Here is a 27,121-nt window from a genome sequence, read left to right on the forward strand (position 1 = left end):
GTCACCAAGTGACCAACTGTGCCAAGTGTGGGGACTGTGGCTTGATTACTGTGAGAATGGCAGCCTTTTACATTTTTTCCATTGACTTGAATGGGTGGAATCTGATTTGCTGTTTGTAGCTCCGCCCAGGTGGGCAGGGGGGCCGCGAGACCCCCAGAACCTATCATCCCAGGTAGTAAGGAACCTGTATACCAAGTTTCGTTCAAATCGGTCAAGGGGTTTTCGAGTGATCGCGGCACATACACACACACACACATACACACACACACACACACACACACACACACACACACATACATCCGATTTTATATATATAGATGAGTTATTTACAAGTTTCTGACCACTTACAAAATGTGTTCAATGTGCTGCCCATTGTATTGGATTGTCAATGCAACTCTCTTCTCCCACTCTTCACACACTGATAGCAACACCGCAGGAGAAACGCTAGCACAGGCTTCCAGCATCCGTATTTTCAGGTGCTGCATCTCTCATATCTTCACAGCATAGACAATTGCCTTCAGATGACCCCAAAGATTAAAGTCTAAGGGGGTCAGAACGGGAGGCCTTGGGGGCCATTTCTCCTGCGGTGTTGCTTTCAGTGTGTGAAGAGTGGGAGAAGAGAGTTGCATTGACAATACAACACAATGGGCAGCACATTGAACACATTTTGTAAGTGGTCAGAAACTTGTAAATAACTCATGAAAGAATAAAGTTACGTTAAAACCAAGCACACCATTGTTTTTCTTGTGAAATTCCCAATACGTTTGACGTGTCACATGACCCTCTTCCTATTAAAAAAAACAAAAGTTGAATTCAAAAAGGACAACTTCAAAATGGCCGCCATGGTCACCACCCATCTTGAAAAGTTTCCCCCCTCACATATACTAATGTGCCACAAACAGGAAGTTAATATCACCAACCATTCCCATTTTATTAAGGTGTATCCATATAAATGGCTCACCCTGTAGAGATGTTTTGTAAAGAGGATTGGTCCAAAATACCTTCAACCAAAATCCAGACTCTCATTGGAATCTACAGAAAGCGTTTAGAGGCTGTCATTTCTGCAAAAGGAGGATCTACTAAATATTGATTTCATTTCTTTTTTGGTGGTGCTCAAATGTATGCACTTGCCTAATATTCCTTAAACAATTATTGCACACTTTCTGTAAATCCAATAAACGTCATTTCACTTCTCAAATATCACTGTGTGGGTCTCCTATATGATATATTTAACTGACATTTTTTATCATAACAACCAACGATTTATACAGGAAAATCATGACGATTAACAGGCTTGCCCAAACTTTCACATCCCACTGTATACTCACCGAGCCTCCAGGGATGTCTTGTAGCCGTCATGTTGATCCTAGTGGATTGCCTATATCCTCCACGCAAGCCGGCATGTTACCTGACCCGCACTTGGTCACGTGACACCCCGGGAGCCGTGCACTGACGCCGGATGCCACTAGTGGCCCTCTAGGAGCTACAGGAAGGCTACCAGATGTCGTGGGGGACTCGGTGAGTATTTTAATGCCAGAAAACACCCCCTAACCCCCCCCCCCAAACAGAGTCCCTGATATCCCCACAGGCATGCCGGTTAGTTTAGACTTACAGTTGCCTGAGTTCCCAGAAAACGTGGACTTTGCTGTAATTCTAAGCTGAAGCTGATTTTATGCAGATGTAATGCAAATTGGTGCAGCTTGTTAAGCTCAGCAGTTGGGCCCAGTCAAAGCTAGCTCCAGGATCCCAAACAAAAACACAGCAGCTGCACCGGCCATGAGGCCCATCACAGAGTCATAATATAATAATATGACATAACACTTCCTGCATTACGATGGAAAGGTCAGTAGAACGTAAGTTGCAGGTCCATGGGTCACCTGAGTTGGACTCATTTCCATGTTTACAGTGTTCAGAGCTGCAAGAGGATTGAGTAAACTATTCCCGGGCTAGGAAAGGGTTACTGCAGGTTACAGTACAGTATAGTGTATCCCTATGATACACATTACTTACCCCAAGGGAGCACTTTTTCTGTAGTGTGCGGCTGAGACTGTTTAAGTTCTAAATCTCGAGTAGATAACTTCCTGGATCTCCTCCTCCTGATCTCACCAGCAGATCTGGGCACACCCATCCAGCAGCAGGCTGCCCAAGTTCTACTGCAGCCTAACTTCATAGAATGACATTGTTTCTGTCTATTTCTGCCTACACCTTCATCACAAACATATCCTGTAATAGCTACATGTGACCAAAATGTTATAATGTATAGTTGGGGGCTTTCAGCCTCTGAGCTGGAGGAGGGGGTGGGGGGGGGGCACAAATTTCATCACCACTGTGTTTGTGAGCAGGTGACTACTGGGGGGGGGGGGGAGCTGCTTGTTCCTGCTAGTGTTGAACACACATTTCGCACAATCATAATTCAGCATCTTCATTTCCAAAATGGTAATGTGAAATTTCGGTAAAAAATCGTAATCAATTTCATTTGCAATCAGGATCCATTATTTTACAATTTTTTTTGCGTAATATTACGCAGAATTTAGCGTTTATTAGCAATGCCTCCAACAACATGCTATCATCACCAAAATTGCTACGTAGGTTAAGGGGAATAGCGGGAACAAGTCAAAAACATTTTTCCAAAAAGACCTTGTAGTTTTTCAGAAAATCGATTTTAAATATTCAAAGGAAAAATGTTTTTATTTTTTTTTATTTGGTAAAATGACATTTTGCGATGGAACACTTGGAAAAAAAAACCTAAAGTGACAGTAAGGTCCCCACTTTTTTGTATATTGCAATTGCCCATGTACTGAATGCTCCCGGGCTAGGGAGACCAATCAAGGAGGCGCATGGCCACGCATGCACAATAGCCCGCGACTGGCTAAGTTGGCCAGATTTCGGACGGGCACAGCTGCTGAAGGGAGAAGACCAGAATGACAGTGAAGGACCAGGATGACTAGAGGTGGCTGGAAGATGCCACAAATAAGTTAAACTGGGGTCCTTTGTCTCACTTTAGGTTCCCTGTACCACAGCAAAATGTCATTTTACCGAGTTTGAAAAAATATTTTTCCTTTGAACTTTAAAATTCGATTTTCTCAAAAACTACAAGGTGGCGACAATAGCAAGCATGGGGGATTTGCTATTAACCGCTAAAGACATGCAATTATGTAAAATTATGAATGGATTATGCCAAATCAATTGAATTTTGAAATTGTAATGACGTGTGGCTGCAATTGTGAAATTCTAGGTGATTTATTGATAAGATGCAAAATTCACCTCAGAGAAAATATAGGCAACAAAAGGAATTGGATCAGGCCATGTGTTTTATTTATTTTTATTACAATTTAGTAGGAGTTTGAGGAGTCGGAGTCATCACATTTCTGTCTGGAACGAGAAACAACCGTCGATCCCTTTGGCAGAATATACTATTGGCTCCATTATTATTAGAGATGGCTCGAACAGTTTGCAGACGGACAGTTCCTGGTGAACTTGGGCTGTTCGCAGTTTGCATTTAACGGAAATGTTTTGAGTAAAAAAATTGCGTTTGCATTTTTTACATTAAAGTCACTGGCCGCCGAGATTAGCGGTCAATAGCAAAGCCCCTCCCCCCCTTCCCTGCGTGCTAGAAGCACCAAATTTGACCACCTGGAAACTCCATCATGAAATTCACTGCTCTTTCTTTTGATATATGTACATTTACACTACTGATAGGGGTAAGTGCATAGTTCTGCAGTTGACCTCTCCAAAATTTACGGGAAATACTTGTATTTTGAGTTCCGCAACCCTCCTTTTTTAACAAGAGGGGGGAGAAGCAAAGGGAAGGGAGGGGACACGAGTCTCCTAGACACGCCCAGCACCGCGACGTCTCAGGGTGCACTGCGTTATCAACAGAGTCATTTCTCGTAAAGTAAGCAAGACCAAAAACGTCAAACTTTGAGGAAAGGTAGTTCTAAGTGTGCCCTTTAGGCTTCTTTCCCAACAGGACATTGCATTTTAGGGGACGTTATGGTCGCATTACGTGCCCCTAACGCAACGCCTGGTGGTGCTGCATTATGCAGCTCTTGGTGCGCCTTTTTTGTGCAATGTGATGCGGAGACCACGTGATCCGCATCACGTGGTCCCGCCGGCCAATCGCCACACAGAGCGGCCGCTCCAGAAAGTAAACACTGCACATCACTGAGTGCAGTGAATATTAATTAGCCATGTGGCTGGCCGCTGAGGAGGAGGGGAGACCTCCTCCTCCAACATCACTGAGCATGTGCAAACAATCTAACGCGGCTTACACGCTTATAGCGTACAGCAGGCAGCACTTTTTTAAAACGTGCTGCGTTACAATGTAACGCAACGTGGGCACTGTGAACAGCACATTGACTTTTCATTGCTGTGAGTTGGGCTGTATTACAGGCTGCACTAACGTGCACTGTGAAAGCAGCCTTAACATATCCAAAACTCAAAAACATATCCCAAACTTTTTATGTTTTTTCATTAAACTTTAGAAAGATAACTTTCCAACAAGCTCAATCTGCCGTCTGTGCAATGATTTTTGACGAAGCTATGATTTTTTAACATAAGGCCTCTTTCACAGTGCGACATTAAAGTTGCACGTTAGAAAATACTTTAACGCAGACTAACGCACAGCAATGCAAAGTCTGTGCGGCATTCACAGTGCACGCGTTGCGTTGTGTGTAACGTGTAGCAATATAGAAAGTGCTGCATGCTGTGCGTTTAGCAACAAATCTGCTGCGTTATGTGTGTTGCACATGCTCAGTAATGTTTTTTTTTTTAAATGTAACGCATGCGCTGTTTTCATTCCATCAGTATGCGACGAAAATGGCGCACCAAGAGACACATAACGTAGTACAAAACAACATCCAATTTCATAACCTACATGCGCTGCGTTAGGGGCACGTTGTGCGACTTTAACGTCGCATCAAACGCAACGTCCCACTGTGAGAGAGGCTTTATTCTACCTCAAATTTCAGAATCTTTCGCTAAAATTTGGTTGGGGGAGGGGGGGGGGGGATTGGGGTTTAGGGGTCACTGATCACGGGAAAAAATGTGGTCAAATTTTGAGGTCAAGTGCAGAACTATGTCGAACGGCCATGGAATTACCCATAGGTTGATACATTATCTGTCATTTCCCACATTTAAATGTATACTTATTTTCCTATCATAACTTTAAAAATCGATTTTCTCTAAAACAATAAGGTCTTTGAAATTGTGTTTTTATCTTCTCCCCACTGTCCTCCTCAACATATCTGGCAAATTTGGTGTTTCTAGCATGAGCAGGGTTTTGTTATTAACCGCTAAAGTCTGCAGCCGGTTTCCTGTCATTTAAAGAGGAACTCCAGTGAACATTTTACTGCTGGAAGGTGATGTAGCTGCTGCATGGTTTTTGGCAGTTGGAAACAGCTGTAAACAGCTTTCCTAATGCCTCCATGTCAGCACAACGGGTATTGGCTCCGCCCAATGACCCCACAGGACACATGTGTATAAAGTTTTGCCCCACCCTTCCATACATGTCTTTTTTTCCTGTCCCACCTCACAGGACGTCGCAGGTGATTCCTGCAGGTACTTTTTTTTATCATTTTCCCCCTTACCGGCTGCATCAGGTAGCCTATTCCGCACAGGTACCTCCCCTGATGCGATGCCACTCGTAAGCCTTAAACAGGCTTCTACGTGGGGACCCCATTCTGCTGGTCTTAGGGGTCCATGGATGCTGTGGGTAGTAGCCACCAATGGCAGCTCATAACCATTCGCAGACCTTAAGTTATGTATACTCACTCTAAATGAGTGTTTTCGGCTTGGGCATCTTTCCTCCCTTTTTTTTCCCGTTTCTCCGGATTCTGTGTCCCCCTTTGTGATTGGTCAGCGGCTCCCTTGAGACGGAGCTCGTGGCGCGAGGCTGGTTTGTTCTATTTCCTGTTGTCGGCCTGGCGTGCGCTCCAAGCAGCGTGCAGCCGCGTTCCACAGGGCGGAAGCGGAAGTGAGGAGCTCACTTGCCGGCATTCCCATTGGTGGAGCGGCTGTGCGTCAGGTAGGGGGCGGGGCGGGCGACTTCTGGGATATTTAAAACCCTACTACTCAGCGTCCTCAGTCCTAGACTGATTGTATGGCTGACGGACGAGTTTTTTTATCATCTCTAGGACTCGCATTAGGTAAGAGCCAATCTGGGGGCTGTCTTGGTCACTCTCCATAGGGAAATATATCCTAGATACTATTGTCAGGTGTCTTTCTTTTCTTTCTTGCAGCATCATTTCTGCTGCCAATATGGATGCCCATGTGCCCTTTATAGATCAGCGCTCTTTCTCTTGGTAAGGGGGTCACAGATAATTGTGATATTGAATTAGCTTTTATGAATTATGGAAACTCATAATTGCTCTCTGTTCTTACAGCCCTGGAAACAGACCACGGAGGTATTCACACTTCCCTTCAAGGGACTACTATAAGAGGCGATCTCGCAGCAGATCTAAGAGAAGATCGAGGTCCAGATCCAAGTCTCCTCCTTACAGATACAGAGAAAAGCCCTGTTGGGCCTGTGGAAAGAAAGTAGTACCGGGGAAGCTAGTCTGCGCCTCTTGCTTTCGAGATTTAAATAAAGAACCACCAGCTGAGCCTATTGATATAACAGAGGCCATTCAAAAGGCAGTACAAGACTCTATGAAGAGTTACATAGCCAGTCTCCCAGCGCAACCAATGGCGACAAGTGATCAGCCTTCTACTTCAGCCGCCAGATCAGTCGAAAGTGATATCGATATTGGATTTGACTTTGCGCTAGTGGATCCGTTTGTGAAAGCGGTCCGCAAAGCACTTGACTGGGAGGACTCAGAAGAAGAGTCTGAGGAGAAGAAAAAACCTAAGAAAAGTAACTACAAACACCTAGACAAGACCAGGCTAGCCTTTCCGGTCATGGACTAGATAGATGCCATAATACAAGAGGAATGGCAAAAGTTGGAGAAGAAAGTTCCGTTAGCAAATAGACTTGCAAAACTGTATCCGCTCCCAGAAAAAAGAACTAAGACCCTAGACACTGCACCTGTGGTTGATGCGGCAGTAGCCCGACTCGCTAAGCATGTCACATTACCTATTGAGGACTCAATTTCCTTTATTGATTCTCTAGACCGGAAACAAGACTTAGACCTAAAAAAGATCTATACGACTTGTGGAGGAGCATGCAAACCCGCCATAGCACTCACAGCGGTGGGCAAAGCTATTCAGGCCTGGACGGCTGACATCGAGCAAGCAATTATGGAAGATGTGGATAAAGAAATTATCATTCGGAAATTAGAAGACCTCAAGATCTCGGGAGAATTTGTAGGAGAAGCTGCTATAGACATTGTAAGAGGGACAGCAAGGTCTATGCTGTACTCAGTCACAGCGAAAAGGGCGTTATGGCTCAAGTCTTGGTCGGCGGACCCGACTTCCCGCCAGTCATGGTGCAAGATTCCGTTCGACGGTAAGGCACTATTTGGCGAGAAATTAGACTCTGCTATTTCCAGAGTTACTGGCGGGAAGTCGGGCCTGTTACCCCAGGATAGACGGCCTAAAAAGAGAGGTAACACCTCACAACAGCAGTACCAAACCTCAAGGTACAGAAACGCAAGATCCTACAGACCTGGAAGAGTCAATAGAAACAACTGGCAAGCCACACAAGCATCGATAGGAAGACTTGCCAAACAGAAGGGCCCCCACCCAGGGCCAACGCCTAAGAAGTCCTTTTGACAATTTCCTTGTCCAGAGTGGTCCTGTCGGTGCCAGACTGAAACAGTTCAGTCAGGTGTGGAGGAAGCAGATAAAATCACCTTGGGTAGTTCGTACCGTTACGACAGGCCACTTCTGGACATTCAAGAAGCAACCTCTCATAGATCGTTTCAAAACTACAAGGGTACCCTCTTGCCCAGAAAAGATAAACATATTGGAGAAGTATCTACGAGAACTCCTAATCAAGCAAGCAATTGTCTTAGTTCCTCCAGCAAACAGACACAAGGGATTTTACTCAAGACTCTTTTTCGTACAGAAAAAAATCGGGAGATCTCAGGCGAGTTTTGGACCTAAAGGAATTGAACACCTATATCCATCTGGATCGGTTCAAGATGGAGTCACTAAACACGATCATTTCAGTGGTTCAACCTATGGACTATATGCTGTCAGTAGATTTGGAGAACGCCTACCTCCACGTCCCCATCCAGGAAAACCTCCAAAAATATTTAAGATTCGCAGTGGGGAATAGTGTTGGGCGAACATCTAGATGTTCGGGTTCGGGCCGAACAGGCCGAACATGGCCGCGATGTTCGGGTGTTCGACCCGAACTCCGAACATAATGGAAGTCAATGGGGACCCGAACTTTTGTGGTTTGTAAAGCCTCCTTACATGCTACATACCCCAAATTTACAGGGTATGTGCACCTTGGGAGTGGGTACAAGAGGAAAAAAAAATTTAGCAAAAAGAGCTTATAGTTTTTGAGAAAATCGATTTTAAAGTTTCAAAGGGAAAACTGTCTTTTAAATGCGGGAAATGTCTGTTTTCTTTGCACAGGTAACATGCTTTTTGTCGGCATGCAGTCATAAATGTAATACATATAAGAGGTTCCAGGAAAAGGGACCGGTAATGCTAACCCAGCAGCAGCACACGTGATGGAACAGGAGGAGGGTGGCGCAGGAGGAGAAGGCCACGCTTTGAGACACAACAACCCAGGCCTTGCATGAGGACAAGAAGCGTGCGGATAGCATGCTTTGTACCACCATGCAGTCATAAATGTAATAAAGATAAGTGGTTCAATAAACAGGGACCACGCGGCAACGCTAACCCAGCAGCAGCACACGTGATGGAACAGGAGGAGGCGCAGGAGGAGAAGGCCACGCTTTGTGAGACACAACAACCCAGGCCTTGCATGAGGACAAAAAGCGTGCGGATAGCATGCTTTGTACCGCCATGTAGTCATAAATGTAATAAAGATAAGAGGTTCCATAAACAGGGACCGGCAACGGTAACCCAGCAGCAGCAGCAGCAGCAGCAGCACACGTGATGGAACAGGAGGAGGCGCAGGAGGAGAAGGCCACGCTTTGTGAGACACAACAACCCAGGCCTTGCATGAGGACAAAAAGCGTGCGGATAGCATGCTTTGTACCGCCATGTAGTCATAAATGTAATAAAGATAAGAGGTTCCATAAACAGGGACCGGCAACGGTAACCCAGCAGCAGCAGCAGCAGCAGCAGCACACGTGATGGAACAGGAGGAGGCGCAGGAGGAGAAGGCCACGCTTTGTGAGACACAACAACCCAGGCCTTGCATGAGGACAAAAAGCGTGCGGATATAGCAGCAATGCTTTTTGCCGCCATGCAGTCATAAATGTAATACAGATGAGAGGTTCAATAAACAGGGACCGGAAACGCTAAACCATCCCAGATGTTCATCGGTCATGTTACTTGGTTGGGGTCCAGGAGTGTTGCGTAGTCGTTTCCAATCCAGGATTGATTCATTTTAATTTGAGTCAGACGGTCTGCATTTTCTGTGGAGAGGCGGATACGCCGATCTGTGATGATGCCTCCGGCAGCACTGAAACAGCGTTCCGACATAACGCTGGCTGCCGGGCAAGCCAGCACCTCTATTGCGTACATTGCCAGTTCGTGCCAGGTGTCTAGCTTCATGCCCGGTTTCAGGTCCAGCGGTGCCAGCCACAAATCCGTCTGTTCCTTTATTCCCCTCCAAATTTCCTCCCCTGTGTGCTGCTTATCCCCAAGGCAGATCAGCTTCAGCAACGCTTGCTGACGCATGCCAACAGCTGTGCTGCACTGCTTCCACGATCCTACTGCTGCTGGTGCTGGGTTAGCATTTCCGGATGAGGTACAGCTTTGAGATGCGTTGGAGGAGAAGGAGTCAGAGAGGTAGGTGCTGCTGTTGTTATCCAGCTGTTTGCGGCGTGGGCAACACCCGCGCCGTAGCAGGTGAGGAATCGCTGCCAGGCTCCACAAGGTTCACCCAGTGCGCGGTAAGGGAGATGTATCGACCCTGGCCGAACGCACTCGTCCAGGTGTCAGTGGTGAGGTGAACCTTGCAGGCAACGGCATTCTTCAAGCTTCGGGTTATTTAGCTGACCACGTGCTCATGCAACTCAGGCACTGCAGAGCGCGCAAAGTGGTAGCGGCTGGGAACCACGTAACGTGGGATGGCCACTGACATCATGCCCTTGAAGCTGTTTGTCTCCACCACTCGATATGGCAGCATTTCGCAGGCCAGAAGCTTGGCTATGCTGGCTGGCTGTTACTGCCACGGCCCGGGGGTCATTTGCTGGCAATTTCCTCTTGTGCTCAAACATCTCAGAGACAGACAACTCAACCGTAGCGCTGCACACCGAAGGGCTGTTGGTTGTTGTGTTTGATGAACACTGGGAGACCTCAAGAGCACTAGTCCGGAAAGTGACAGTGTCAGCATCGTCTGATGTTTGTGAATGTTGTGAACCACGCAATGGCTGGGCTACTGCTGCTGCTGAGGCGGGTCTGGTGGTGAGTCTGGTGAACCCAAGGGAGGCAGTGTTGCTGGTGGTACCCTGTCCTGCCGCGTTTGCCCACAGAGTGGGATGTTTGGATAGAATGTGGCGGCTCATGCTGGTGGTGGAGAGGTTGTTAATACTTTTCCCCCTGCTCAGGCGGGTCTTGCACACCTTGCAAATCGCCATGGTAACATCCTCAGTGCAGTCTTCAAAGAAAGCCCAGACTTTAACTGGCTGAGGACTCGGACCTCGTGCGTGATGTGCTGGTGCTGCTTAACCCACTGCTGGACGCTTGAGAGGTCATCCAAGTAATTATCTGGTCCTGTTCTTTTGGATCTGTGAGGGTTGTTGTCCTGGACAACATGGGCAGTATTGAGTGGGTTTTCTTGGGTGCTCCCCTGTGGCCTGTACGTGAACCGTCAGGGGAAACACCTCTTCCCTTGCCCCTCCCTCTTTCACCGGATTTCTTCCTCATTTCACTTATCCTTAAAGTACACGCTGACTGGCAGCAGTACAGTGGCAGTACAGAAATGCTATACAGTGGTGGGTGAGCGGTGTACCACTATTGTCAGCAGTGACACAGAGCACAATGCTATACAGTGGCGGGTGAGCGGTGTACTACTGTTCCCAGCAGACACAGAGTGGAAGTAAACACAATGCTATATAGTGTGGCTGAGCCGTGTACACAGAGTGGCATTAAACACAATGCTATATAGTCTGCTATATAGTCACCCCGAACAGGGTGATGTTCTGCAGAACCCGAACAGTGGCAAACACTGTTCGCCCAACACTACTGGGAGGGAACGCAGATTTTAGTACCTAATCACACGATACAACATGTTTTCCGGGGTCGGACTCTGAGGCACATACAGATGGTCCCGATCATCATCCTCATCATACAACTCTTCTCCTGAGTCTGACCCACCCACCACCTCTGCCACCCCAACATCCCCAGACACAGACCCCTCATCGTCCTCAACATTAACTTGGGATGCTGGCCTGAGCCAGACCTCCTCCTCCACATCAGGCCCCATCATCTCCTCAATGGCAGCCCTCATTAATCGCTCTGGCGACGGACTGATGGACACAACGTTCTCCTCCGGGGAGGGCTGCTGCTGACCACTGGCTGCTGGGGTGGATGTTATAGCTTGCGTGGGGCGTTGGCTGTTGCTGTTGTTGGGAGTGCTGCTCACAGCGGAGGTCTCTGGGGAACTCATGTTGAGCTCATATAGTGGTTGACGGTGAGTGGAGTATTACTGATCCCAGCAATATACACACTGACTGGCAGAGTACGCAATGCTATATAGTGTGGCTGAGCGGTGTACACAGAGTGGCAGTAAACACAATGCTATATAGTCTGGCTGAGCGAGCGGTGTACTACTGTTCCCAGCAGAATCAGAGTGGCAGTAAACAATGGTATATAGTCTGGCTGAGCGGTGTACACAGAGTGTCAGTAAACAATGGTATATAGTCTGGCTGAGCGAGCGGTGTACTACTGTTCCCAGCAGAATCAGAGTGGCAGTAAACAATGGTATATAGTCTGGCTGAGCGGTGTACACAGAGTGTCAGTAAACAATGGTATATAGTCTGGCTGAGCGGTGTACACACAATGCTATATAGTCTGCTATATAGTGTCAGTAAACAATGGTATATAGTCTGGCTGAGCGAGCGGTGTACTACTGTTCCCAGCAGAATCAGAGTGGCAGTAAACAATGGTATATAGTCTGGCTGAGCGGTGTACACAGAGTGTCAGTAAACAATGGTATATAGTCTGGCTGAGCGAGCGGTGTACTACTGTTCCCAGCAGAATCAGAGTGGCAGTAAACAATGGTATATAGTCTGGCTGAGCGGTGTACACAGAGTGTCAGTAAACAATGGTATATAGTCTGGCTGAGCGGTGTACACAGAGTGTCAGTAAACAATGGTATATAGTCTGGCTGAGCGGTGTACACAGAGTGGCAGTAAACACAATGCTATATACTCTGGCTGAGCGAGCGGTGTACTACTGTTCCCAGCAGACACAGAACAGTAAACAGAATGCTATATAGTGTTGCTGAGCGAGCGGTGTACCACTATTCCCAGCAGACACAGAACAGTAAACAGAATGCTATATAGTGTGGCTGAGCGAGCGGTGTACCACTATTCCCAGCAGACACAGAACAGTAAACAGAATGCTATATAGTGTGGCTGAGCGAGCGGTGTACCACTATTCCCAGCAGACACAGAACAGTGAACAGAATGCTATATAGTGTGGCTGAGCGAGCGGTGTACCACTATTCCCAGCAGACACAGAACAGTAAACAGAATGCTATATAGTGTGGCTGAGCGAGCGGTGTACCACTATTCCCAGCAGACACAGAACAGTAAACAGAATGCTATATAGTGTGGCTGAGCGAGCGGTGTACCACTATTCCCAGCAGACACAGAACAGTGAACAGAATGCTATATAGTGTGGCTGAGCGAGCGGTGTACCACTATTCCCAGCAGACACAGAACAGTAAACAGAATGCTATATAGTGTGGCTGAGCGAGCGGTGTACCACTATTCCCAGCAGACACAGAACAGTAAACAGAATGCTATATAGTGTGGCTGAGCGAGCGGTGTACCACTATTCCAAGCAGACACAGAACAGTGAACAGAATGCTATATAGTGTGGCTGAGCGAGCGGTGTACCACTATTCCCAGCAGACACAGAGTGGCAGTAAACAGAATGCTATATAGTGTGGCTGAGCGAGGTACACAGAGTGGCAGTAAACAGAATGCTATATAGTGTGGCTGAGCAAGCGGTGTACTACTGTTCCCAGCAGTGACACAATGACAGGGGGGACCCTGGCTAGCGTGGCTGGAGCGCGAACTACCCTGCCTGCCTACCCAAAGCTAAACCCACAGACAAATGGCGGAGATATGACGTGGTTCGGGTATTTATTTACCCGAACCACGTGACAGTTCGGCCAATCAGAGCGCGTTCGGGTCCGAACCACGTGACCCGTTCGGCCAATCACAGCGCTAGCCGAACGTTCGGGGAACGTTCGGCCATGCGCTCTTAGTTCGGCCATATGGCCGAACGGTTTGGCCGAGCACCGTCAGGTGTTCGGCCGAACTCGAACATCACCCGAACAGGGTGATGTTCTGCAGAACCCGAACAGTGGCGAACACTGTTCGCCCAACACTAGTGGGGAATCTACATTTTCAGTTTGTATGCCTGCCTTTTGGCATCTGCACGGCACCCAGAACATTCTCGAAACTCCTTCTGGAAGTAATAGCGATCGTCAGGTTACAGAACATCCGTGTTTTCCATTACCTGGACGACATACTTCTGTTGTCAGAGTCAGTGGACAAGGGGACGACGTACAGAGACATACTGCTGGACATTCTCAAGCAATTCGGATGGCTAGTGAATTATACCAAAAGCCACCTCGAACCTTCTCAGGAACTGGTCTACCTTGGAGCCAGATTTCATACTACGGAAAATACAGTGAGCTTACCGGAAGGAAAGATCCCAGTAATAGTGCAGAGAGTTTTACAGTTACTCCTTTCAACAGTAGCGACAGCAAGGTCATGCCTCAGAGTATTGGGGACAATGTCCTCCACAATTCCATTGATCCCATGGGCCCATTGGCACTTAAGAAGTCTACAATTAGGGTTTCTAGCACAATGGGATGGAGTCAGCTTACGCCAAACAATACTGATCACGGCCTGTATGAAGAAGGACCTTCCTTGGTGGTTGAAAATGGAGAACCTGAGGAGGAAGTTACCACTAAAACCAGGGGTTCCAATGATAATAAGCACGGATGCCAGCACGAGAGGCTGGGGAGCTGTCTGCGAGTCAAGGGTAATACAAGGGAAATGGCCATCATCCCTGAGATATTGGCCAGCCAACAAGCTGGAACTAAGGGCAGCCCTATGTGCCCTTCGGCACTTTCAAACCCAGACTCGGGGGAAAGATATACTACTCCAGATGGACAATCGGACGGCGGTGGCTTACATAAGAAATCAGGGGGGCTCCCGAAGTCAGTCTCTTATGGAGGAGACCTCCCAGATATTTTCGCTAGCAATAAGGGAACTGAAATCGCTCACAGCAACATACATTCCGGGGTCCTCAAACATAGTTCCAGATTACCTGAGCAGAACAACCATCTCGAACAACGAGTGGGAGCTGGAGGACTCAGTCTTCAGGATGATCTGCACCCATTGGCAAGAACCAGAACTAGATCTCATGGCAACCAGGGCCAACAGGAAGTGCCAAAGATTCATGAGCCGGGGCCGAGAGAGAGATGCAGAAGCATACGATGCACTAACTGCGGCATGGACATTCCAAGTTGCCTATGTCTTCCCTCCGGTTCCCTTAATCATGAGACTTCTACAAAGATTACAGTTGGAGCCCGTGATTCTACTGGCGGTACTGCCATGGTGGCCAAAGAGACCCTGGTTCCCTATGATATCTCGGATGGCAGTAGCTCCGCCGATTCAGATACCGGTGTCCAGGACTCTCCTATCCCAGGGACCGATACTGCACCCGAATCCCTCTCGCCTGAAATTGAAGGCCTGGAAATTGAGAGGCGGAAACTAAGAACTTTAGGCTGTTCGGAGGCAGTAATCGATACTCTTCTCAAAGCTAGAAAACACACAACAAACTCAACGTACTATAGAATCTGGAAGGTGTTTACGCAATTTGCGGCTAAAACAGGATTCGATTTTCTACACCCACCAATTCAGCAGGTATTAGCCTTTCTTCAAACTGGTCTTAATAAGGGATTGGCTTATCACTCGGTGAAGGTACAGATCTCAGCTGTCTCGGCCTTGACGGGTCACCGATGGGCTTTGGAGCCTTTAGTGAAGCAGTTTGTGGCAGGTGTTATGAGAGTCAGACCTCCTGCCAGAGCGATCTTTCCGAAATGGGACTTACCTCTGGTTCTAAACTACTTAACCAAATCTCCATTCGAACCTCTAGAAGACTGCTCACTCTGGTTCAAGACGCTAAAATCCGTCTTTCTGGTAGCAATTACTTCAGCAAGAAGATCATCAGAACTTCAGGCCCTTAGTCATCTCGAACCCTATCTGTCTTTTTATCCGGACAGAGTTGAGATTCGTCCAGTGAATGGATTCCTACCTAAGGTACCGTCCACCCTTCATATTAATCAAGAATGGTCGCTACCTTGCTTCGTGCAAGGGGATTCTCAGGTGTCCTCCTCGTTGGATGTGGCAAGGTCATTGAAATCCTACCTGGAAGCAACGAAGGATATCAGGAAAACGGATAGATTATTCATCGTGCCGGCAGGTTATCGCAAAGGGGAGGCAGCTTCATCGAGAACTATAGCCTCATGGCTGGTTCGAACAATCCAGGGAGCTTATAGGGCAGCTGGGAAAGAGCCTCCGAGTGAGATAAGGGCACACTCGACCAGGGGATTGTCCGCATCCTGGGCAGCTCACTCCAATATCTCTGCTACCAAAATATGTCAAGCGGCCAATTGGAGCACGATAAACACCTTCATAAGGCATTATCAAGTCGACACGGCCAGCACTACGACCGTGGAGTTTGGGAGAGCTGTTCTATCTTCCTACTCCAATATTACACCCACTGTATAATTACAAATCTTTTTCTCTTATAATGTGAATAAACAAATTTTGTTTGCACCTGCTCCAGTTCCCTCCCGTATTCCTTTCTGTCTAGTTACATCCCTTTGTGCTGACATGGAGGCATTAGGAAAACGGAAAATTGAATACTCACCTAACGGTAATTTTCCTTTCCTGATGCATCCATGTCAGCACAAGGGACCCGCCCACTGTTCGGTGAGGCACTAGTTACGAGACATGTATGGAAGGGTGGGGCAAAACTTTATACACATGTGTCCTGTGGGGTCATTGGGCGGAGCCAATACCCGTTGTGCTGACATGGATGCATCAGGAAAGGAAAATTACCGTTAGGTGAGTATTCAATTTTCCGTTATTTCCCACAAAAGTTCAAACTTTTCTTGTGGGAGGGGTTACTTGTGGGAGGGGTTTCACCACAATATCAGTCATACAGCGCCCCCTGATGGTCTGTTTGTGAAACGGAATAGATTTCTCATGTAAAAGGGGGTATCAGCTACTGATTGGGATAAAGTTCAATTTTTGGTCGGAGTTTCTTTTTAAGTCTATGAGGCCCAGTGCACACCAAAACTTCTAGCAGATCCTCAAAACACTAGCAGTTTTTGCAGCAGTTTTTAGAGCGATTCTAGGTATGTTTAGAGAGGTTTTCTATGCATGCCTAGCGTTTTTTGGAGCGTTTTTGTGAAGCAGATTACAAATACTGTTACAGTAAAGCTGTTACTGAACAGCTTCTGTAACAAAAACTCCTGGAAAACCGCCCTGATCTAGCGTTTTCCAGAGCGGTTTGCGTTTTTCCTATACTTAACATTGAGGCAGAAACACTTCTGCAAACCGCAAAAATGCAGCAGGAGCCACGTTTGTGGTTTGCTAAAAACCTCAAACCGCTGGTGTGCACCATCCCATTGAGATACGTTAGCCAAGCGTTTTTACTGGCGGATCGCTGCTAAAACCGCTCGGTGTGCACTGGGCCTGAGGCCTGCCGCGAACAGGCGGTTCGCAAACATTTGCAGTAAATTAGCGTTCGCAAATGCAACATTTGATGCTCGCTACATCACTAATTATATTATTGGCATCTAATTGTTACACCAAAAACGAATACCGCCTATTACAAATGTACATTCTCCTCACTCCTGTTTGTAATTCAAACACGACTTATACATCAGGAAAAAAAAAATCTGTAAACACACATTTTAAAATGTCTTTTAACCCTCTTGGCGGTTTGCTAAAAAATCGCCAGGGGGCAGCAAATCTTTTTTTTTTTTTTTTTTTTTTTTCATGTAGCGAGACAAAGGCTCGCTACATGATAGCCGCTGCTCAGCGGTATCCCCCCAGCCCCTCCGATCGCCGCCGGCGATCGGAGATCCGGAGATACCGTTCAAAGAACGGGATCTCCCGGAGGGCTTCCCCCGTCGCCATGGCGACGGGGCGGGATGACGTCACCGACGTCATCGACGTCGTGACGTCAAAGGGGATTCCGATCCACCCCATAGAGCTGCCTGGCACTGATTGGCCAGGCAGCGCACGGGGTCTGGGGGGGGGGGGGCGGCTGCGGCGCGATGGATAGCGGCGGATCGGCGGAGAGTGGCGGCGATCGGGCACTGCACGCAGCTAGCAAAGTGCTAGCTGCGTGCAGCAAAAAAAAAATTATGCAAATCGGCCCAGCGGGGCCTGAGCGGTGCCTTTCGGCGGCTTACCCCGAGCTCAGCTCGGGCTTACCGCCAGGAGGGTTAATGGTGAAGTGATGGAGTGATGATTAAATTCAATTATGATTTAAAACTTAAAATCAGTAAGTATCAGTCATTTTCATTTTCCTGTTTTTGACAAACTTGAGTGATGGAAAACACCCCTAACTGCCCTCTCCTTTCCTCACTACTAACATCTTCTCATGCACGGCTCCAAGACTTCCCTAGGGCTGCACCTGCTTTTTGGAATTCTCACCCTAATGCCATTAGGCTTGCTTCAACTTTTTAGTACATTTAAAAACTAACTCAAGAAGCCCCTCTTCAAACCTTCCCACCCATCTTCCTCTCTCCTAACTATGTCCAATGAACTACAGTTCCAACTCTTCTTTCTACTGTATACTATCTCCTTCCACCTCCTAGATTGTAAGCTCAATCGGACAAAGATCTCTCATCCTCCTATGTGATAGTTTATGCTTATTATGTAGGCAGGCTTGTCATCTGCACCCCATACTTACTGTTCAGTGTTGTGTGATACGTCTGCACTTTTCAGATAAAATAAATAATCTTTAAAGTGGACCTGAACTCTTGCACAAAACAGAAGGAAAGTGTAGAGAAATGCAACCTGTACGTATTTAGAGCGTTTAGCCTGTTTAACTCCCCCTCATCTGTTACTTATCACAATTGTAGTTTGATCTCTCAGCTGTGTCAGCCGGCTACATCGGCAGAGCAGATAATATGTAAACACAGGATGTTAACCCTATGTCTGCTTCCATGAAAGCAGGAAGTAAGCACGCTGCAGATTTTTTGAAGTATAGATTTTTTGAGTATAAAATCTTTTACTTTGCCCGTCTCAGGTTTACTTTAAAGAAAAACATTTCTCTGTTACAAATCCTGCAATAAATCTGCAGTGTGTCCACTTCCTGCTTTCATGAAAGCAGCCATATTGTTAACATCCTGTGTTTACACATTAGCTGCTCTGCCATGACAGGCAGCTGACACAGCTGAGAGATCAAATTACAACTTGTGATTAGTCACAGATGAGGGGAAATTAGACAGGCTAAACTCTATAAATAGTACTGTACATACAGGGTGCATTTATCTCTGTTTTCCTTTTGTCCTGTGCAAAGGTTCAGGTTCACTTTAAGCCTGGTATAGACCTTTCATTTTGATTGGTTGGCCAATGTCACCACCTCCCCCATGTAGGAGGAGCACCTGCAGATTATAAATACTTTTTTTTCCAACAAAGAAATACTGTAATAGTTTAATAGTGTGTATATTTTCCCAGTAAGTATTTTACACATCCTTACAGCATTTGTTTTTGTGCAGTAATAACAGATGACTGTACAACCCACATTAACCCCAGAAAAGGTTGTAAGATAGGTGGGGGATAATGTTCTATGAACTACAATTCCCAGCATGCTTTAAAGTGAAGCTCCAGACTAAAAATCTACTCAGCGGCACTGAAAAGGCTTGGTGTTTCTTTAACAGTTTCACAGCATCAGAACTTTGTTTTTCTTACCCAAGCCTCATTTTTAGCTGCACAGAATAAAACTGCCCGGACATTTTTCCCCTGATGCTGTGCAAAGCATGATGGGATTTCTGATGTTGTTGTTCTCGTTGCCTAGGACGGTTGGAACTGTGTCTCATGCTCCCTGTCACCTCCTTTCAACCAAAAAGATGGCTGCTCCAATAAAATCACAAACATTTGCCTTTTCTTTTAAAACAGGGTGGGTAAGAGATTATATTATCTATCTATTTTAATTAACATAACTAATGTAACTTAATGACAGTATGTTTGTTTAGGCTGAAGTTCCCCTTTAAGGCTGGCGATGTATGCTGAGAAAGTTGTCAAACTTCACAGAGGCTGCTTTCACAGTGGGACGTTACAGGCGCACGTTAGTGCAGCCTGTAACGCAGCCCCACCGCACAGCAATGAAAAATCAATGGGCTGTTCACAGTGCCCACGTTGCGTTACAGTGTAACGCAGCACGTCTACATGACATACTGCATGCAGTACTTTACACGCGGCTAAGCCGCGTTAGACTGTTTGCACATGCTCAGTAGTTTTTTTTTTTCATTTTATGGGCGGAGAGGAGGCGGGGAGAGGGTGCTACGTAGCCAGGCACATGGCTACTTATTATTCACTGCACTTGCAGTGTTTACATCCTGGAGCGGCCGCGGATTGGCTGGCGGAACCACGTGATGTGGAGAGTTCCGCTCACGTGGTCTCCGCAGTGCCTCCGACAGGCGCACTAAGAGCTGCTTGTAACGCGGCTCTTGGTAGCGTCCTGCTCCAACGACACCAGGCGTTGCGTCACGTTATGTGCCCTATAACGTCCCCTAAACGCAACGTCCTGGTGTGTAAGTAGCCAGAAAGAAGAGACAAAAGACACCATTGGTTTAAGACTTCTAATACTATAGACAGGTTACCCAGGTAAACTCTTATGCTACGCGGAGGTGGTAAGATGGTTAGTGACCAATCAAAATTGAAGGTGTGTCCTAGGCTTTAAAGCTGACCAAAACTCAGAACTTCCTCTCTGCTTTAATAGATAAGCAACAGCATAATAACCTTTAGATGAAAAACATTTCTTTGTTGCAGCTGATACAAATCCTGCAATAAATCCGCAGTGTGCTGCCAAGGCAGCCAGCTGACACAGCTGAGGGATCAAATTACAACTTGTGCTTAGTCACAGATGTGGGGAAATGTGACAGGCTAAACTCTATAAATAGTACAGACTATTTATAGCACTTGGAGACATCTCAAGCTCACTCCAACCTGAATTATCGCAAAGTCTTTCTGTTTTAAGAAAGCAAACTTTTGTTTTCTATAAATAGTACATACAGGGTGTATTTTTCTCTGTTTTCCTTCTGTCCTGTACAAGAGTTCAGGTCCACTTTAAAAGACAACTGTAGTAAGAGGTATATGGAGGGTGCCATAATTATTTCCTTTAAGCAATACCAGTTGCCTGACTATCCTGCTGGTCCTCTGTCTCTAATACTTTCAGCCATAGCCCCTAAACTAGCATGCAGCAGATCAGGTGTTTTTGACATTATTGTCAGATCTGAAAAGATTAGCTGCATGCTTGTTTCCGGTGTGTGATTCACACTAATGCGGGCAGAAAGCTGACCAGGACTGCCAGGCAACTGGTATTGCTTAAAAGGAAATCAATATGGCAGCCTCCATATACCTCTAACTTCAGTTCCCCTTTAAGGTAACAAGATAAGATAACACCTGCTGAAAATGACATTCTAATAACTACTGGGCTGATGTAATGCAGACACTGACATGAGGCGCCTGCTGTACACAGATTACTGGTGTGTGATCTGCGAGTCACTTACTTGAAGTCGTTTCTGTCGATCCCCTCCTGCAGCTGGAAGACGGGATAATAGATTTCCTGGCTAGTAAAGGGTTAATAGTACACCGTCAGTGTAGCACAGGAAGCATTATGAGGCTTCAGGGGGTGTTCTTCTTTTGAAAAAATTGATTTAGATCAATTGTTAAAACTTTTAGAAATGTGCGTAGTTGCAGAACTCAACTCTGACATTCCCTGCCAGTGCCACCCACTTCCTATATCTGCCCCTCCTCTACTGACCTCATCAGCAGATCTGAGCATGCAACGCTATCAGCACACAGCCTGGGACTTGCGAGGGGCAGAGATTTCTACGTACAATAACTGTAGCCTGGGTACATCTCTTATGTACAGACTTCTCTTAAAGGGATACTGTAGGGGGGGTCGGAGGAAAATGAGTTGAACTTACCCAGGGCTTCCCTCCGCAGACACCGTGTGCCCGCACAGCCACTCCCCTATGCTCCGGCCCCGCCTCCGGTTCACTTCTGGAATTTCTGACTTTAAAGTCTGAAAACCACTGCGCCTGCGTTGTCGTGTCCTCGTTCCTGCTGATGTCACCAGGAGCATACTGCGCAGGCCCAGCATGGTCTGTGCCTACGCCGTGCGCTCCTGGTGACATCAGGGGAAGCGAGGACACGGCTATGCCGGCGCAGTGGTTTTCAGACTTTAAAGTCAGAAATTCCAGAAGTGAACTGGAGGCGGGGCCGGAGCATCGGTGAGTGGCTGCGCGGGCACAGGACGTCTGCAGGGGACCATTTGAAGCCCCGGGTAAGTTCAGCTCATTTTCCCCCAACCCCCCTACAGTATTCCTTTAAGCTGGCAACACACGATACAATAAAATGATCCGATTTTACAGCAATTCGATAAATATGATCGGATCTCCCGCATAAAAATCGAAAGCTTTTTTTTAATTCGACTGGAAAATCCGATCGGATTTCCCGTTTTTTTTCGATTTTATCGATCCAGAATGCTGCCAATTTTTCTTCAATTTTTCTGAAGATTGTATGGTGTGTGTTAGATTGTCAATTTATTAATATACACACCCTAGCAATTTTCTCAGAGTTTCCAATCATGGTTATCATAATTGGGGGAAACATTGAACATAGGTGTGTGGTACATTGGTCGGATTTTTAAAATGTTACAATCAGTCAGAAAAATTGATTGCAATTCTTGAAATGAACAGATATTTAAAAAAATTGTATGGTGTGTGGCCACCTTAATGGTGACTACTAACATCCAATTTCTAGCGAAAAATTGTTCGAGTGATCAGGTAATTCTGAACGGAAGAAAAATTGTTCACTACACCATCAGCGAAGCAATCTTTTCTCCCTATCTATCACTGCCAACAAGAAAATCCAAATTTTAGTTTGATGAAAATCCAATCGTTTTTACAATCATTTGTAATTGATTCTGCCCATCAAATGAGATTATTCACAACCAATCCGATCGAACGATTTTTCGCTAGAAATTGGACCGTTAGTGGCCACCATTACACAACCCTCACAACAGAGTAACCAAGCAGTTTGAGGTGACCCAAAACCACTACTGTCTTTCCCCTAAAATAAGACCTACCCCGAAAGTAAGGCCTCCCTTATATTTCAAGCATGCTTGAAATATAAGACCTACTCCGAAAATAAGGCCTAGCTAGGGGGGGGGGGGGGGGGGGGCGCTGTGTGTATGGGGAGGTGTGTGGGCTCTTACCGCACCTACCTTGTGGCTGCGTCCCCCTCCATTCCAAGTAATTTCCCCAGTGGTGGCGGCGGCGGCGACATGGTATTCAAGCTATGAGGGCGCCCTTTGACCCTCACGCTGCACGCAGTAGGCTTTGCCGGCTTGGCGCTGACGCTCCGCTCATGTAATATTCAATGTGCGCCTGGGACGCATCAGCCAGGCGCATGATTATGATAGGAAGGGAGCGCCAGCGCAAAGCCGGCAAAGCGTACTGCGTGCAGTGTGAGGGTCAAAGGGCGCCCTCATAGCTTGAATACAATGCCGCCGCCACCACCACCACCGGAGAAATTGATTGGAACGGAGGGGGACGCAGCCACAATGGAGGTGCGGTAAGAGCCCACACACCTCCCCATACACAAAGCATCTAGCCCCTCCCCCCCCCCCCCCCCGCCCAAAAATAAGCTCTAGCACATATTTCCTCCCCAACAACAATATAAGACAGTGTCGTATATTCGGGGAAAGACGGTAGGAAAGTATAGGGGATTGAAAGAGACTGAAAAGCTCTCCTACTAAAAAGCAATGTTTAGTGTGGTTTGCCTTCTTAAAGTACAACTGAAGTAAGAGGGGATATGGAGGCTGCAATATTTAGTTCCAATTAAACAATACCAGTTGCCTGGCTATCTTGCTGATCCTCTGTCTCTAATACTTTTAAGGTGCGTACACACATGCGACTATAGTCGTTTGTAACGATCGTTCCCCGATCTTTACCAACGACGATCGTTACAAAAAACGAACCAACGACTATTAAGGCAAACGACGAACGAGGCAAATCGCTACAGAACAAAGTTCTGTCTTGGCGGATTTTTACCACCGACGATCGTTAGCAAAAGTGGTACATCGTTGGAAACGATCGTTCGTACCAGGCTGGACATGCGTATTTCACTTTTTCTCCAAGGAACTTCACAATTTTATGCGCAGGCGCATTAAGTGCTTTTACGTGGTGTAACGTTCATTCTAACGATGTGATCGTTACACACTTTTTACAACTAACTTTACTTCGGTCGTTCTTTCGTCAATTAAAAGTTCGTTCGTCGTCCTCAACGAACGATCGTTGTCGCATGTGTGTACGTAGCATTAGCCATAGACCCTGAACAAGCATGAAGCAGATTAGGTCTTTCTGACATTATTTTAGCTACATGCTTGTTTCTGGTGTGATTCAGACATTCCTGCAGTCAAATAGATCAGCGGGGCTGCCAGGCATCTGGAACTGTTTAAAAGGAAATAAATATGGCAAGCTCCCTATTCTTCTCAATTCAGTTGTCCTTTAAAACGAAAATTATTTGCGATAATTCAGATTTAAGTGTGTAACTGTGGTTTCCCACGATGCACCGCTACTGAATATGCAAATTGTCTCTTTATGCCCCTGAGGCCAGGCTTACATCCAGAATCGCTAAGGCCTCGTTCACGTTAAGCAACGCCTATGGCCGTGCGTTTGGACGCAAGCGCACCTGATCGCACGCCATCCGCGTTGCGCTGCTTAACCCATTCATTACAGTGAATTAGCAATGCACTTTGATAAAAATGCATGCAGCAGTGCGGTAACACATCACACTGCTGCGCAGCGCGCATAGTCTGCACGTCAGAAGTGCTCTCTATGCGCTTCTGATGTTTTTGCTGATCGCACACTATACGCGCTGCCGGAATGTGCACAGCAGCGAGTATAGTGTAAACGAGGTCTTACCCTCACTATCACACTAATCAATGACCAACACACACAAGCGGGCAAGCACCATCACTCACAAATTCAAAGAATTACGTATAACAATATTACAGTGTGCAGAAAGGAACAATGAAGCAATCAAAAATGAACAAGAAACAGAAGTTCCCTAAAAAAACCGCACCACTCAGATAATATCTATCAATATAATCACATCTTTATTCAGAAAAAACATATATAAAAACACTTAAAGGATACCACAACTGAAATGTGACATAATGAGATAGACATGTGAATGCACAGTGCCGAGCACACAAATAACTATGCTGTGTTCCTTTTTTTCTTTCTCTGCCTGAAAGAGTTAAATATCAGGTATGTAAGTGGCTGACTCAGTCCTGACTCAGACAGGAAGTGACTACAGTGTGACCCAGGGCCGCCTTTGGGCACTGGCACTACAGCGATCTGCCTAGAGCGCCATCCAGTTCAAAGGCGCACTTTTCTGTCATTTATGCTCCCTTGGCATGGCCTCTTTAAACCGCGGGAGCTCAGCGGTATCATCTGCCGGCTGCTCTACTTCTTCTTGCCGCATACGAAGGGGGAGAAAGAGACAACCAGCCTGGCTGCATGGAGAAGCTAACCCCCGCCCCGCCCCGCCCCGCAGGAGGGCAGCCAGGAACGGAGCTGATCCATTCCAATCCACATAGCACAAGAGACGAGTGCCGTTGCTCCGCCCAGGAGGAAGGATGTGGCACACATAGAGAGCATCAGAAAGCTTCCTGCTCTATGGCTGATTGTGTGCCCGCCCCCTCTCATTCCCGGGGAGTTTCAAAGTTTCAGGCATCAGTGACAACATGCACGGATGCCATCACAGGGCTGCCTAAGGGACAGAGCTGCAGCACGGAGAGCATGTCAGGAAGTGGGGAGAGATCAGCTGTGTCCTGCTGTGTGCTCCATCTGGCCAGCAATCCTCTGCATCCTGGTGACAACGATGGCAGCCATAGGGACAGGAGCAGGAAAGCACCTTAGAAGGTACATGCACAGTTTACATAAACTGTAATCATGGCTGGCTGAAACGATCCTGTGTCTGAATTCCCTGTGATGGTCCTGCTTGTCTCTGGCTCCATATATTCCATCCCCGTCCCTCCCTCATTATGTACCCCCTCCCAGTGCTTCAATCTGACCCTGTGAAACAGGACCACCTGTGGTGAGACACATCTGTCTCTCCCACACTCACTCTGACTCTCCATTTTCTGGCATCTCTCCCTCCCCCCAATCTGTTTCCTGTACCTCACCTCTTTTATGACACTCTCCCACTTTCCTGCATCTTTCTCTGCCATCTCCTACTGTCCCTCTATCTCCATGCCTTCTCTCCTAGTCTGCTGTGTCTTTCACTTATTTTTCTCACTTTCCTTTATCTCATTAAATAAATACTTAAGTCTGATAAAAAAAGACCTTTACTCACCCTGGGCTCCCCTCATCCCCCTGCAGCTGAACGGTGCCCTTGCCGTGTATCTCCGATGCGCCTGGTCTCGCCGGCAGCCATTTCCGGTTTGGCCGTCACCGGCCGACAGGCTGGGAACGCGGCTGATTAGCTGCGTCCCTGGCCGCAATAGCATTATAGAGGGCGCTATTGCGGCCGGGGACGCGGATAATCAGCCGCGTTCCCAGCCTGTCGGCCGGTGACGGGCAAACCGGAAATGGCTGCCGGCGAGTCCAGATGTATCGGAGGGACACGGAGAGGACACCGTTCAGCTGCAGGGGGCTGAGGGGAGCCCAGGGTGAGTAAAAGTCTTCTTTTTTATCAGACTTAAGTATTCCTTTAAATAACTTGTTTATTGCCCTGTATTAGTGTACCTAAACTGAAGCTGGGTTCAAAAGATACTTCGCTAAAGAGAGGGAAGCTTCAGGATTCTATTGAGGCTTCCCTCAGAGTTCTGCGGTCCACCCTTGCCATGCACAGCTCCTCTCCTCTTCTGGCATCAGCACAGCCACTGCGCATGTGTAGCAAGCTGGAGCCGCACATGTATAGCATAATGTGTAGGGAGTCTGCACTTGGTAGTGGGAGAGCAGACGGCGCTGAATGAAGCCTCAAAAGCTCAATAAGATCCTGAGGCTTCCCTCTCTTTGGCTAAGTATCTCTTTGTGAACCCGAGCTTCAGCTCAGGCTCTCAAAGATTATAATGCTTTTATTTCATAATGTTGTTGTCATGTCATGTTATCTGTCTTTACATAGTTACAGAGCACATAGTCATGTCACTGACTGTCCTCAGAGGAGCTCACACTCTAATCCTACCATAGTTATAGTCTAATGTCCTACCATATTATTATTATGTATTTATATAGCACTGACATCTTCTGCAGCACTTTACAGAGTACATAGTCATGTCACTGACCGTCCTTAGAAGAGCGCACACTCTAATCCTACCATAGTTATAGTCTAATGTCCTACCTTATTATTATTATTATTATGTATTTATATAGCACTGACATCTTCTGCAGCACTTTACAGAGTACATAGTCATGTCACTGACCGTCCTTAGAAGAGCTCACAATCTAATCCTACCATAGTCATAGTCTAATGTCCTACCATATTATTATTATATATTTATATAGCACTGACATTGTCTGCAGCAC

At 46.8% G+C, this 27,121-nt stretch overlaps 1 protein-coding gene across 1 annotated transcript in view; it reads right to left on the minus strand.

Annotated features, from left to right (window-relative positions):
* LOC137523073 (uncharacterized) overlaps positions 1 to 21,304 on the minus strand; it is a 58,577-nt gene extending 37,273 nt beyond the window's left edge. Inside the window, exon 1 of the mRNA XM_068243271.1 lies at positions 21,089 to 21,304. The gene's annotated coding sequence lies outside the window, so the exon portion shown is untranslated. The remainder of the gene's footprint in view (positions 1 to 21,088) is intronic.
* Between the last annotated feature and the right edge of the window lie 5,817 nt (positions 21,305 to 27,121).

The sequence above is a fragment of the Hyperolius riggenbachi genome, chromosome 6, assembly GCF_040937935.1.
Source record: "Hyperolius riggenbachi isolate aHypRig1 chromosome 6, aHypRig1.pri, whole genome shotgun sequence".
Classification (NCBI taxonomy): Eukaryota; Metazoa; Chordata; class Amphibia; order Anura; family Hyperoliidae; genus Hyperolius; species Hyperolius riggenbachi.